Source organism: Labrus bergylta, chromosome 2 (assembly GCF_963930695.1).
Source record: "Labrus bergylta chromosome 2, fLabBer1.1, whole genome shotgun sequence".
Lineage (NCBI taxonomy): Eukaryota > Metazoa > Chordata > Actinopteri > Labriformes > Labridae > Labrus > Labrus bergylta.
Genome location: NC_089196.1, coordinates 35,403,432 through 35,417,362, shown reverse-complemented (window position 1 = coordinate 35,417,362; position 13,931 = coordinate 35,403,432). Strand labels below are relative to the sequence as shown.

Sequence of the window (13,931 nt, the reverse complement as noted above, 5' to 3'; positions counted from 1 at the left end):
GCAGCCGCAGCCTTCCTCCACCCTGAGGTGTGCTTCTGCTTTGCGGTCCGTGTGGGAACACAGATTAAATCACTTTGGTTCCGCACGTACTCGGATCAGTCCTGTACCGAAACGGTCCGGTCCGAGTACGTGTACCTTTACACCCCTATCAGTAAGTGTCAGTAAAGTTGTTGATGAATGAACAGATGATAACCTGCAGCTGTGTTGTGTCTCGTTCTCTCCATCAGACGCCTGTGAGCTGGAACTGGACACAAACACAGTGAACAGAGACCTCAAACTGTCTGACAACAACAGGAAGGTGACATGGGGGGAGGAGCTTCAGTCATATCCTGATCATCCAGACAGATTTGATTACTGGCTTCAGCTGCTGTGTAGGACTGGTCTGACTGGTCGCTGTTACTGGGAGGTCAAGTGGAGAGGAAAGGTTGATGTATCAGTGAGTTACAGAGGAATCAGAAGGAGAGGAGGAGGTGAATGTTGGTTTGGAGATAATGATCAGTCCTGGAGTCTGATCTGCTCTGATGAAGGTTACTCTGTCAGGCACAATAACGGAGAAACAGAGATCTCCTCCTCCTCCTCTTCCTCCTCCTCCTCTGTCTCTCACAGAGTAGCAGTGTATGTGGACTGTCCTGCTGGCTCTCTGTCCTTCTACAGAGTCTCCTCTGACACACTGATCCACCTCCACACCTTCAACACCACATTCACTGAACCTCTCTATCCTGGGTTTGTGTCCTGGTCTCTTGGTTCTTCAGTGTCTCTGTGTCGTCTGTCGGTCTGAGAAACACTGCTGACTGAAGATCAGCTGACTCTGTTCACTCTGTCCAGCTGGTCTGTTTCATGGTTGGGGGGTGTGATAATGGGGGGTGGGGGTGGTAATGGGGGTTAAATGTTCTACATTACAGAAAAACAATGGACCCCCTTCTTTAATGTCTGTATTGTTCTGATCTCACCAATAAAAAACAAGTGACAATTAAACAATTAAAGTCCTCCTCCTGCTGTCTTGATATTGGCAGCAGGAGGAGGAGTCATGGCTCCAGATCTGTTACAAATGGTAAACTTGTCTCTCAGGTGTCTTCCCACAGGCCCTGAAAACAGCAGTCATCAAGCCACTACTAGAAAAGAACAATCTAGACAATAATGAATAATTACAGGCCTATATCAAATCTTCCTCTGTTAGGTCAAATGATAGACAAAGCTGTGTTTCAGAAGTTAAATAACTTCTTGATATTGAACAACTGTTTGGATGTCTTCCAGTCAGGTTTTGGACCAAACCGCAGCACTGAGACAGCTCTGGTTAAAGTGTTTCATGACATCTGTTTAAACACAGACAGAACCTCAGTCTAAGTTCTTCTTGGGTAACACTTTATATGAAGGTCCTTGAAATAAGCTGTTATTAGCATCAAATCTGCTGTATAAGACACACTTTAAACCCTCAGGCATCAGTTTAATTTACTACCCTCTTCAGTCATTGAGGACAAAAATGTCCACTTCCAAAAATCTGCTATAAAAATAGAACAGATTACTTTTTTTTTTGCTTTTTTCTACATAAATCTCTTAAACAACTTCAGCCCTGCTCAAAACTACCAAACATTCAATCATTTTGAGGATTTTAACCCTTTAGATGCCAATTTCATTACTTGATCACTGTTATTATTTATGAAAAAAAAATTATTTTCCATGTAACAAATATTTGGTGGCTGGGGGATTTTAAAAAAAAATCAGTCTTGGATATGTCAAAGATTATACAAAATATTTACTTTAATGCATTGTTAGTTTTTGTGTAGCATCAGATTTAAAATGTACTACCCTCTTGAGTCATTAAGGACAAAAATGTTCACTTCCAAAAACTGCTATAAAAATATTACAGATTCATTTTTTTTCTGCTTTTTTGGGTTAAATCTTTTGATCAACTTCAGTCCTGATCAAAACAATCAAATATTGAATAATTATCAGGATTTTTGACTCTTTAAATGCCAGTTTGATTACATGATGATAATAAACTTAATGAAAGAAACACTCAAAAAAAAGTTATTTTCCATATAACAAATGTTTGGTGTCTGGGGGATTTTTTTAAATCAGTCTTTGTTTTGTTAAAATCTAAGGACAAACAGAAAATTTAAATATTAATATGCTTTTATTTACTTTGTGTTTAAAGGTTAATCAGCTTTATTATTACTTATCAGGTTATCTCTGTTGTCAGCCTTTATTTAAAGTTTGTATTGAACACTGGAGAGCAGCACTGAGCAGGTCAGGAAATCAGGTAACCTTTGTGAGCCAGGTGTGTAAACCTGCTGAGTGGCTCTAACTGACAGACAGGAGTGTCAGCGGTGTGTGTGAGAGCAGGAGTGAGGTGAGAGGCTGAGACACTTTCAGGATGAATGAAAGGAAGACAGCAGAGATACCTTTGGTAAGTGTGCTGTGTTCTTTGGTAATTATCTGTTCAGAATGTTTGAATGGTGACATGTATTTAATGTAGGCTGTTTATTTCATAGTGATGCACTCTGCATTCTGGTTTTATAGTGTAGTGTTCACAGGAAACAATTAAATTAGAAGGGTAAATAATAATTAATATTGAACACATTTAACTGGTTTGTTTAAATTGTAAACAAAAGATAAAGAACTGAATAGATACTAAAATTCAGATTCATTTAATGGTGATATTAACTTAAATTCTGATTTGTGTTGTTTGGTGTCAAAATGAGAAAAAGGAAGGTAAGGATGCTAAAAGATGCATGGTTAACATTGTATAAGTGGAAAACTGCTTCCCCAGATTACTTTACAATTATAATAGGAATGTATATGGGAAGAATTTTGTTCATAGATATTTTCCTTGCTTTTCAGAACCACACACAATAAACAGTTGTAACCTCGCTGCATTAAAGTCTCCTCTTTGAACTCTTTTACTATCGTGGCCTAACCCAAACCAATGTGTTCAGTCTTTTAGAATAAGGGTCTGCTTGGAGGTGAAATATTGATAAATGAAAGCAGTTACTTGTATTGAAATAAGAAAAGTTTTAAGATTGATGACGAGTCAGGTTACCGTGGGAATTGGATAGCGCCAAGACCAATCGAAGAATCATTTTCCTCTTAGCTGAAAATGTATAAAAAGCAGTGAAGCAGCAAAAAGGAAGCCAAAGAGAGAAATGATAACAGAACAAATAAACACACCATTGAAGTGTTCTTTTACATATACCATTTAGTTACACACACTGAAGGCTATAATGCATCTCTATCGTTTCTTCTAACAAGATGTTGAGTAAATCCAGAATGCCAGATGACATCTACAGGTGTTATCATTCAGTTTGTGATTTTCTTTATTTTGTATTCTGACTGCAGGATTCTTATTAAGGCTTACAGGTTTTCAGTGAAATCGACATCGACCTGACCTGACTGTGGTCGCTCTGCATCAGGATCTGCTGAACTCCTTTTCTTTACCAAAGACACTTTAGACACTCGACACAAAATAACACAAGTAGATGAAAGTCTTTCTCACTCTACATCAGTTTATTTATTACAAGGTTACACATGAGCTGTCTGAAGAACTTGTGCTACCCAACACAGAGGCCTCCAAGGAAACAGAGTGACAGAAAGAAGAGAAGATATCAGGAGAGAAGAAGGATCCTTACACTGTAACTGTTTCATATAAACCCTTTCAATTCAAACGTCATAGCTGCTCCCAACTTACAGGTTCATATGTCAGCAACAAAACATCAATGTCAAAAAAGTAGAGACAGATTTCTGTCAACAGAATTGTCTTATATCCCTTTATAACTGCACTTATACATCTGTTAGTCAATACATACTTATGAATACAAATTAGTGATGTTGTTAACTTGGATTCCTCTGGATCAGTTTTACCATTGCACAGGATTAACATTTCTCTCCAGTGTGGACTAACATGTGTCTGGTCAGATTTCCTCTTTGGGAAAAACCTTTACTGCAAACAGAGCAGCTGAAGGCTTTCTCTCCTTTGTGATCTAACATGTGTGACTTCAGACCCCACTTTTGTCTAAATTGTTTTACCACACTCAGAGCATCTAAAGGATTTCTCTCTGTGAATTGCCATGTGACATGTCAGACTGACCTTATGGGTAAATACTTTCTCACATTGAGAGCAGCTGAAGGGTTTTTCTCCAGTGTGAATCATCATGTGTCTGGTCAAGATTCCTTTTACGTTAAATCTTTTACTGCACTCTGAGCACCTACGTGGTCTCTTACCAGTCTTCAGTTCCTTATTTTTCAAGTTTAAAGTGAAAGTCTGCAGTCATATTTCTTCCAGGGACTTGAGATTCTCCACCTCTTTGGAATCATAATAATCCTCCTTTAAAAGAACAGAATTAAAACATAGGTCAGGGTAGGCTATAGGACTGTGTAAGTAAATTCAGTTGCATTGTTATCCCAATGAAAAGATTTCCAACAATCACATCGCTGTAGTCAGAATTTATTGCAAGAAATTTGTATTTATGCAGATTTCAGCGGTTGCCCCTTATATTGCAGAGTTTAACCATCAAAGACAATATTCATAGACTTAATGAAAACATTCATACATCTTTATATTCAACAGAATTGATTTACTTTTTTATATTTTTATACTTCTAAACAAACATGAATAAAATGGTAATAACTCTAATATTTCATATAAATAAATACAAATAACTAGTTTAACAGAACAAACAATATCAAACAGTGCAGGGAGTAGAAGTGGTCACAGATGGCCGAGGGATAGCAGGGGACAGGATTAACTTTATTGTCTCACAAAGTGAGAAATTTGTCTTCAGCTCTTCACCCGTGCTGCAGCAATAAAAAAAAACATCAACATCATCCTTCACATCGAACATAAAACGATAACATTATTAAGTATATAAATACTTTGGGTTCTTAGCATGAGGCAGCCCGGGTCGCTACAGAGCAGCGCCACCGTTGGAAACCGGTTAATTGTTTTATGATTGCATCTGGAGAGAGAAGATGAGCATTTGTGAAACAATGGGCGTTTTATAATATAGAGTGAACACAAAATATTAATACAAATATTTTACAAAATAGAAGAAACAAAGAAATGCATCCAAATAAAGTTAAGTACCTGTTCTCGGGCAAAGCCTCCTTTGAAGCATCTGACAACGACAGAAGAAATTGGCTCTTTGACTATTGTTGAGAAACAAAAAAACAAAAGAAAAACAAAGACTGCTTAGTAAAAACAAGATCTGCACAACAAGAAGCTCATAGAAAGTGTAGAAAACAGCAAAATACAAAAGCAAATATTGATCATTTTATTGCAGATTTTGTGAGAACATTTTGGCAACCAAGGTGTCCAGAGGTTAAATAGAAAAGACTAATGCAATCAAATCAACTTTGTTGCTAGTTTGTCACATATCCAAGACTCTAATCATCATTCAACTAATAACTTTGCATTTAAAGGGTTACAATTCAGAAAATAATTGAATGTTTTGAGCAAGTCGAAAGTTGTTTAACTTTAACTGCACTGTAAAAAAAAAAGATACACCATAACTACTCTATAAAATTGAGGCAACAGATTGCATGCAATATTATTAATTTAATCTAACTATGTTAAAAGTTAAGTTAATGTTACTCAAATCCTTTTGAATTACTTGTTTAAATTGAGTAGATTCAAATAAAGCACAAAAATAAATTAACCAAATTTAAACAAAAAGATTAAGTAGATATCAATAAGAGAAATGTCTAAATTAGTAAAAGGTACTGATATAAATAATTAAATTTGATATATAAATGATATAAAATTGAGTAATACTAATCTTTATATTCAGTGCATTTTTTAATTTTCCTTAATAAAATTAATTAAAATGTAAATATAATAATTTCTTGGCAATTACATACATGTTCGCGTTATGACCTACATTTTAGTGTGAGATTAGAATTAGTCGATCAGAAAATACAGAATAAATATTACTTAAGTAAGATACAATGACATTTAATGCTTGACGAAAGTAACACTTTTTATCAGACTTTATTAAAGGTACAGCATTTCAAGCAGCCTTTAACATACAGAAGATGATGCCAACAAAAGATGTGCATCCAACAAAAACACACTCTACAGTTTCATATCTCCTCAGGTGATAACCAAGGTGAAGAAATTATTCTTTTTTAGAGGGATGTTGAGTTGAGCAAATTAAACATGTAAAACAGAAGATGACTCCTGGCCCTCTAGTTTCATCTTCTGGATGATATCTTGAAAGATGTGTGCGAAGGGCATTCAAAGTTTTAAAGGAGCATGAACAATCATGAACAAGACAAGGTACCGGATTTCCAATTTCAAATGTCCTGTGCTGTAGTCTGTAATGGGTCAGAAGATCACCCCTTGTCGTCGCTATGAATCCACAGATTTTACACCGCCATCTCTTCTGGAGACACCTAGAAGATAATACAGAAATATTTAAATTAGAGATGTGCCTTTGCTCTTATTTGAATATAAAAACATCACCCTCTCAATTACATGCGTACTATAGCTTGTATTGAAGGGCTAGTAAAAGTTATAATTAGATTTTCAGAGTTCTTCTGGAAGTGTTCTCTTTGTCTCTTTAGTTCTATTCTAAACATGAATTCTGGATGAAATGTAGAAATTCTTGTCCTAATGCTCATAATATACCCAATGAGTTTGATGAAAAACGTTGCATCTCATTTTAAATTAGAATTAGGATAAGGCTTCTTTAGTCTTAACCATCAATGTTGCATTTTACTCAAATGTATTTATATTTTTCTGCTGCATTACGCTGTAATAAATGATTCCTTAGTTATGTATATTTTACTTAATATATCTGATAAAATGTATTAAATAAAAATGCTTTCTTGATTTTGTGGCAATTGTTTAAGTAACTTTCATACAAAAATGTTTGAGATAGCATCTGCTGATTTTGGTTACATTAAATATAAGGAAGACGGATTTGTAAAAACAATTTTTACATTGAATAAAATCAATAGATATTTTTTATCACAACTAGCAAAGGCAGAGAGAGAAAGAACCCAGTTCAGCCTATGAAAAGTGTTTGCACTTTAAAACTAAACTTCCACGTGGGTGGAACATCCTAGGATTACTTTATCCTGCATGTTTCATGTATGACAAAAGTATAGTTTTTAACAACATTCACAAATTCATTTTGAATTACCTTATCAACGTATCTAAAAAATAAGTAAGTAGCTCTAATTATTAAGTAGTTAATGCATAGTTAAAAAAAAAAAAGTAAGAAATCTTCTTTGCATAATCAATAATAGAATGAACACAGAGGGAAACTGTAAAAATGTAGTGTAGCCTGCTAGCGACAGCTCGGTGTCAGCAAGCAGCGAGTGAGGAAATACTGTAAATTAGAGAGGATTAAATAAAGAGGAGCAATTTATGCTTTTCAGCACGTGAAAAAAAAGTAATGCGTGAGAGCTTGCACGAGTATCACAGACACAGTCACAGTCAATGCGTGATTTAGCAGCTCTGGGCTAACAGCTCTCGGTCGTGATAAATTTTGTGTTTTTTAATGGAGCGTGGTCGTCAGTTCACGAAACTCAAATCTGTCATGATCGGCTGTGCTGAAAAATTACGGTTCAAGACACTGTCGTTGCATTGCCAAATTCTCTCCTCGCATTTTTCAACACGTTATCGTACCTTTACCTGCTGAATGAGAAAACTATGACCATGTTGTTTACATCCCTCCCCGCGCGAGCGATTCCTCTTTCCTCTTCAGTAACTTTCAAAATAAAGCTTGTGGTTTTCTCAGTGTAACTACTCGTGATATCTTTCTGATATCGTTGCGTAATACCATCACACTATAGCCTAACATAACATGCATAATTTACCTTTCCGCCGCTGCTGTGTCTCTGTCTCTCTGTATTACTTTGCTTGCTAATTTTGTTTTGTAACGTAGCATACACCCACAAGTCATAAACATTACAGTATAAAATAACTCTCCTTACCTTTGTCAACCAAATTAAATTGATGAGTTAAATGGAGGGAAAGGGGCACCAGTCATCCGCACTTTCTTTATGTCTTGTGACCAGATGAGAGCCTGCTGAATTCAAAAGAAGAAAAAAGGCGCAAAATAACAGGAAGTGCTTTTCAATTAAAAAACTGACTAATTCTATTGAGTTGGATTCACTCTTGATTTAGAATTACATAAACATAAAGATTATATTTAATGTAACCAAAATAGGCAGATACTATCTCAAACATTTTTGTATGAAAGTTACTTAAACAATTGCCACAAAATCAAGGACGCATTTATATTTAATACATTTTATCAGATATATTAAGTAAAATGTACATGACTACAGAATCATTTATTACAGCGTAACGCAGCAGAAGAATATAAATACATTTGAGGAGGGCACAAGGGTAATGTCTTTGAGAAGGTGTGTATTTCATGAAAAACCCATTTTACGATATAGAAGTGTACGACGGAGGATGAGTGCCACATTAAATTATTATTATTTTTTTTATTTCGAGATTAAACGTTAATAAAATCGTAAATTTACGAGATTAAAGTTGTAAATTTACAAGAATAAAACAAAAAACGTTTTTTTTTAACGTGTTTAAGATTCAAACAAATATCTGAAAATTGACAGCAAGAAAACAAGGGCTGAAATATTGATAAAATAAAAACACATTTGGTACCACTTTTAGTTTACAAGTTTTATTTTAAGTCAGAGATGATGCTTTGTGGTGTATCCAGGAATTAAACGGTATTGGAATATATCTTTGCTGCCTCGTATCAGTTTGTAATCATTCTAATTTAACTGACTTTGTCAGGGAAGTGTACAGAGTTTGGAGTTCTTCATGCTTATCGCCGCCACAGTGGCGAGCAGTATCCTGCCTCGTGATGAGCTTCTTCTACAGCATATAAAGGTAAAACAACACCACTGCTGGAACATTGTGCCCTCCTAAAATGTTTTTATATTTTTCTGCTGCGTTAGTTAAAGTTAAACAACTTTCGACTTGCTCAAATATTAAATTATTCTCTGAATTGTAACCTTTAAATGCAAGGTTATTAGATGAATGGTGATTAGAGTCTTTGATATGTCAAAGAGTAGCAACAACATTTATTTGATTGCATTATTCTTTTTTATGGACACCTTCATGGCCAAAATGTACACACAAAATCTGCAATAAAATGATCAATATTTGTTTTTGTATTTTGCTGTTTTCTGCACTTTTATGGCTCTTGACAGAGGGAAAGAGGGAAAGAGGGAAAGAGGGAAAGACCGGTCTCAGGGGTGTGTGAGAGACAGGGAGCTTTGGGAGAAACCTCACGCGATTGGGTCTTTGTCTGTCTTTTCATAGCAAACGGGATCTGACAACTGTCGCTCCACTTCATTTATATAGTTAGCCCGTTTTAAAATACAAATAGCACCTCCTTTATCAGCAGGTTTTATTACAATGGTAGTGTCTTTTCCCACATATCAAATTAAAATGCACGAGGTAAGCTCAAACTATGATGACAAATAAAAGTTAAACTATATTCAGACAATAGTGCCGCTGTACAGTCTAAGAGTGAAATGATGACTTTATGAAGGAGTGCAGGAGAACTTCCTGTTGTGAAATATGTCAACAGAATGAAACATGATAAATAGGCCTATTATATATATTAATGTCATAACATCATGACTTATTGTAAACATGAATAGTGACTAACTATGCCTGCCTTCATGCATTCCCACATTGCTTTAATTATTTATTTATTGGCTTTAATGTCATTAATGTCATCCTTCAGTTTAGTTAGACATATCAGCTTATTTTATTTTGTCCTAAAAAATATTAAATAAGGCTTCTTGCACTTCTATGCTTCACTTTAATATTTAAAGAAGGAATTTTGTATGAGATGTTTTTCCAAGAAGAGAGCCTTAACTGCAGACTCGATGAGCATTTTTCTCTGCACTAATTCACTCTGCTGTTCATCTCTCGTCTTAACCGAATAAATTAGAGATTGTAAAAAAGAGGATGTTGAGTAATGAGTTACATTTATTTATATTCGTTAAATGTATTTATGTTCATATAAATAAATGACTAAAACGTTTCAAATGGATGTAACTCCTCAGTTTTATATTGAAGTATTTTGTGTGAATTCCCGTAAATTAGTTTTAAATGAATGAAACGTTAAACCTGAAGTGCTGCCTGGTTTTATTTTGAAATTGTTTGCGTGTATTTCCGGTCCTGACAGTGGAGGAGCCTCAGCCATTACTCAGTAACGGATGGGATTTAAAATGTGAAATACTTAAAAAATTCTACTTAAGTAAAAGTAAAAGTACAGATTTTAAAAACTACTTTAAAAGTAAAAGTACACAAAAAAACTACTCAATTATCTCTTCTATGTCTCGAGTGATGTCTATTTCCCCACTTCCCCTTTCACATCCTGAAAGTGATCTCATTTATCTTTACTGAATACTCACGGTTCCTCTCGTTCCTCCTCCTTTACCTCTCTATCCACATATATATTCTAAAATATTGGAAAACGGGTCACTTCCAACTGTTGTTTCTTCCCATATTTTCCACTCACATATTCCTGCCAATTCTCTTGAAACCAGCATCAGATCTAGTGCTGAACTGTTTCCTGTATGAATATTTATTTGTGTTCCTCTACCATCATTTATACATACCAAGTGACTGTCTTCCTAAAGTTGCTCTATTATTTAGTATCCGTCTTTTCCCTCCCCACAATGTGCTGTGTGAGTTCAAATCTCCACTCCAGACCACATGGTTTTTAGTCTGTCCCTGTATTTGCTTTCATTTGATGAGATCTAGTTTTATTATAATAATTGATAATAGTTGTCTGTCCTACATCCGTCCACATTTCTATGAGTATGAATCCTCCCTCTCTCCCTTTACTAACCGCTCTGAATGAAAGATTTCCTTTAATAAATGTAACACATTCTCCTCCCCCTCCCCCATCACACCTAACAGCAGAGTAATTGTTAATTCTGAAATCTAAGTGACTTTTCAACCATGTTTGTTGCACACAGATAACATCTGGTAATCTTGGTAATGGACCTATAAATGGTTAAAATTCTTTGAAAAGCTCATTGCGTTTCATTGTAATAAAAGAACCATGGTGGGTCTTTTGCTATCCTATACATGATGTTTCTTGACGAGCCTGGGCATTGAGATCATTTCTCACTTCCTCCCATGTCAGTTTGTTCATGTTTAGATGATTTGCTGCCACTTTTACTAATATTTGTTTTCTTTCAGTGTTTGATTTTGTTTCCATTGTTGCGTTTATGACCCCTGCTATGAATGTAACCAGTTTCTTCAGATCCACGCACACTTTCCCTTCTTCTGTTTGTTCTGGCTGTTTGTTCTTCTGGCCTTCATTTGTATCTTCCATCTCTCTCCCTCTCCCCTGTTTCACCACCTTCACAGCTTCTGCATATGTGATTGTATTGTGCACTCTGACTTGTTGAACCTGCACCTCCGTTTTCATCACCTCACATATGCCACACTGTGATTTCCTCCACAGTGACAACACCTGTTTTACACTGCTCATATTCATGATCCTCCCCACACCTTGCTCACCTTCTCCTTCCCTTACATGTCTGAGCAGTGTGTCCAAATCTTTGACAGTTAAAGCATCTCATTGGTCTGGGTATATATTCCCTTACATTGTAGGTCATATATCCCAACATAACTTTCTGAGAAATTCCTTCTCTTCAACCCTGATTTCCCCACTTCCTCCTCCAGATCGTAGTTTCCTTTGTTTCTTCATACCAACGAGCTCAAAAGAATTGCCTCTTTTGTCTCTTGTTCTCTCACTTCCCTGACTGATCTCCATACTGTCCTCACTTTTAATCTCTTCTGAGTCACCCCATTCTGGTCTGTTCACAGCATAGCTGTGCCTACCCGCGATAGCTATCACAGATCTGTTGAGTTTCCCCATGTCATCCAGGGATATCCCTCGCCTCCGATTTCCAGGTGTCAACCGTAACTTTTCCTGTGTTAAATCAGCAGATTCTTCATCTAATCTTACTTTCAAACTCTTAACCATGAGTTTGTTAAGGTGCTGTCCAACCCGGCTACTACACTGAGCATGCGCCTGTTCCGCCTGGACCTTCTACGTAGCCTCGGAATACTACGCCGGCTACATCCAGCGGCCTGTGAAGCAGCGGAGCCTCGTACCAGCGGTGTCCGCCAGCGGAGGAGACGGAAGCGGTGTGACCGGAAGCAAAAACGGGGATGCCGAGCGGGGCTAACAACCAAGCTAAAAGCTAACCCGCACAGAACGCCGCTTCCTTCCATCCTGCTTTCTAATGTCCGCTCCCTGGAGAACAAACTGGACTACCTGAAGCTGGATTTAACTGCAAAACGGGAGATGAGAGACTGCTGCGCCATATTTCTCACAGAAACGTGGCTGAAACCATCCGTTCCAGATGAGGCAGTTAGCATAGAGGGGCTAACATTATTTCGGTCGGATAGGAGCAGCTCTCTCACTGGTAAATCCCGAGGCGGCGGTGTTTGCATATACACCAACAACAACTGGTGCAACAACGGTGAGATAGTCTCAAGTCACTGCTCTCCTGATGTAGAACTACTGACTATTGTTGGGGTTGTATCAAGTCAACTTTGGTTATATTCTTTAATAATTAAACTTAATTATTAATAATATAAATAAAATATCATTAAACTATGTTTAATCTCGTTTTGGGGCACCAACCTGTAATCAGGTAAATATAACCAAAATATCACTCAAATCAGTCTCAAATTAGTTATTTAATTACTAATATTATTAATAATGAATAACTATATTTAATAAATTGAAGGCGTGAAATCAGTACACAAAGCCTTCGCACCCAGCTTATAACACAATGCAAATACACCAGTAACCACAAACAACTGCTCTCTTAAATTATAACAGAATTTATTTAAACAAAGCAACATCAATCTAAAATCAATGAACTCAATTAAACAAATAACTATTATAAACTAATCTAAGCAACAAACATTATCAAGCAAGGCTTGTGGATGAGGTGTAAATGTGTGTGTGTGCAGATGAGTGTGTATGTAGATGTGTGAGGAGGCGCCAGCCCAGCCACACACCACTCCTCATCAACGGCACAGCAGTGGAGAGAGTTAGCAGCACAAAGTTCCTGGGGGTGCAGATAACAGACACTCTGACCTGGTCCCTTCACACCGGCGCGCTTGTGAAAAAAGCGCAGCAGCACATGCACTTTCTGCGTCGGATGAAGAGAGCACACCTCCCACCTCCTATTCTCACCACCTTCTACAGAGGCACTATAGTGAGCATCATAACAAACTGCATCTCTGTCTGGTCCGGAGCCTGCAGTGCCTCCGACTGGAAGTCCCTGCAGAGAGTGGTGAGGACGGCGGAAAAGATCATTAAGACTCCACTTCCTCCCATCCAGGAGATCGCAAAGATCCGCTGTCTGACCAGGGCTCAGAAAATCAGCAGAGACACCTCCCACCCCCACCAAGGACTGTTTTCGCTGCTGGACTCTGGAAAGAGGTTCCGCAGCCTCCGAAGCAGAACTTCCAGGTTCTGTAACAGCTTCTTCCCACAGGCCACAAGACTTTTGAACAGGAAAAAATAATCCCTCCATTCCCCCTCAAACCCCCACACAGGACTACCTCACTGGACTGTAAAATACAATATAACGTGCAATATATTTATCTGTATAGTATTTTTACTCATAGTTTTTCTTTTTATATCTATTTATATCTGCACCTTATTTTTATTTTTTATATGTAAATACAAGCTGCTGTTTTTATCCTGCACTACAACGAGCCAAATGCAACGAAATTTAGTTCTTATCTGCACTGTAAAGTACAAGTTTGAATGACAATAAAGAAAGTCTAAGTCTAAGTCTAAGTCTAAGTATTGTAATCCGCATCGTTTACAACTGATCAGGTATACACAGTTTTTGGTGTGTGGGCTTCCCATATATTTCATTTTAAAAACATTTTTATT

General features: G+C 36.9%; 3 protein-coding genes across 5 annotated transcripts in view; 2 read left to right on the top strand and 1 right to left on the bottom strand.

Annotated features, from left to right (window-relative positions):
• LOC136181148 (NLR family CARD domain-containing protein 3-like) overlaps nt 1-2,870 on the top strand; it is an 8,982-nt gene extending 6,112 nt beyond the window's left edge. Inside the window, exon 6 of one of the 2 annotated variants that reach the window (XM_065961639.1) lies at nt 228-2,870. The gene's annotated coding sequence lies outside the window, so the exon portion shown is untranslated. The other variant, XM_065961637.1, reaches the window with a different exon arrangement.
• LOC136181106 (NLR family CARD domain-containing protein 3-like) overlaps nt 1-13,931 on the bottom strand; it is a 494,962-nt gene that overhangs the window by 78,733 nt on the left and 402,298 nt on the right. The window lies entirely within an intron of this gene.
• The window catches only part of LOC136181091 (NLR family CARD domain-containing protein 3-like), a 156,058-nt gene that overhangs the window by 39,297 nt on the left and 102,830 nt on the right, over nt 1-13,931 (top strand). The window lies entirely within an intron of this gene.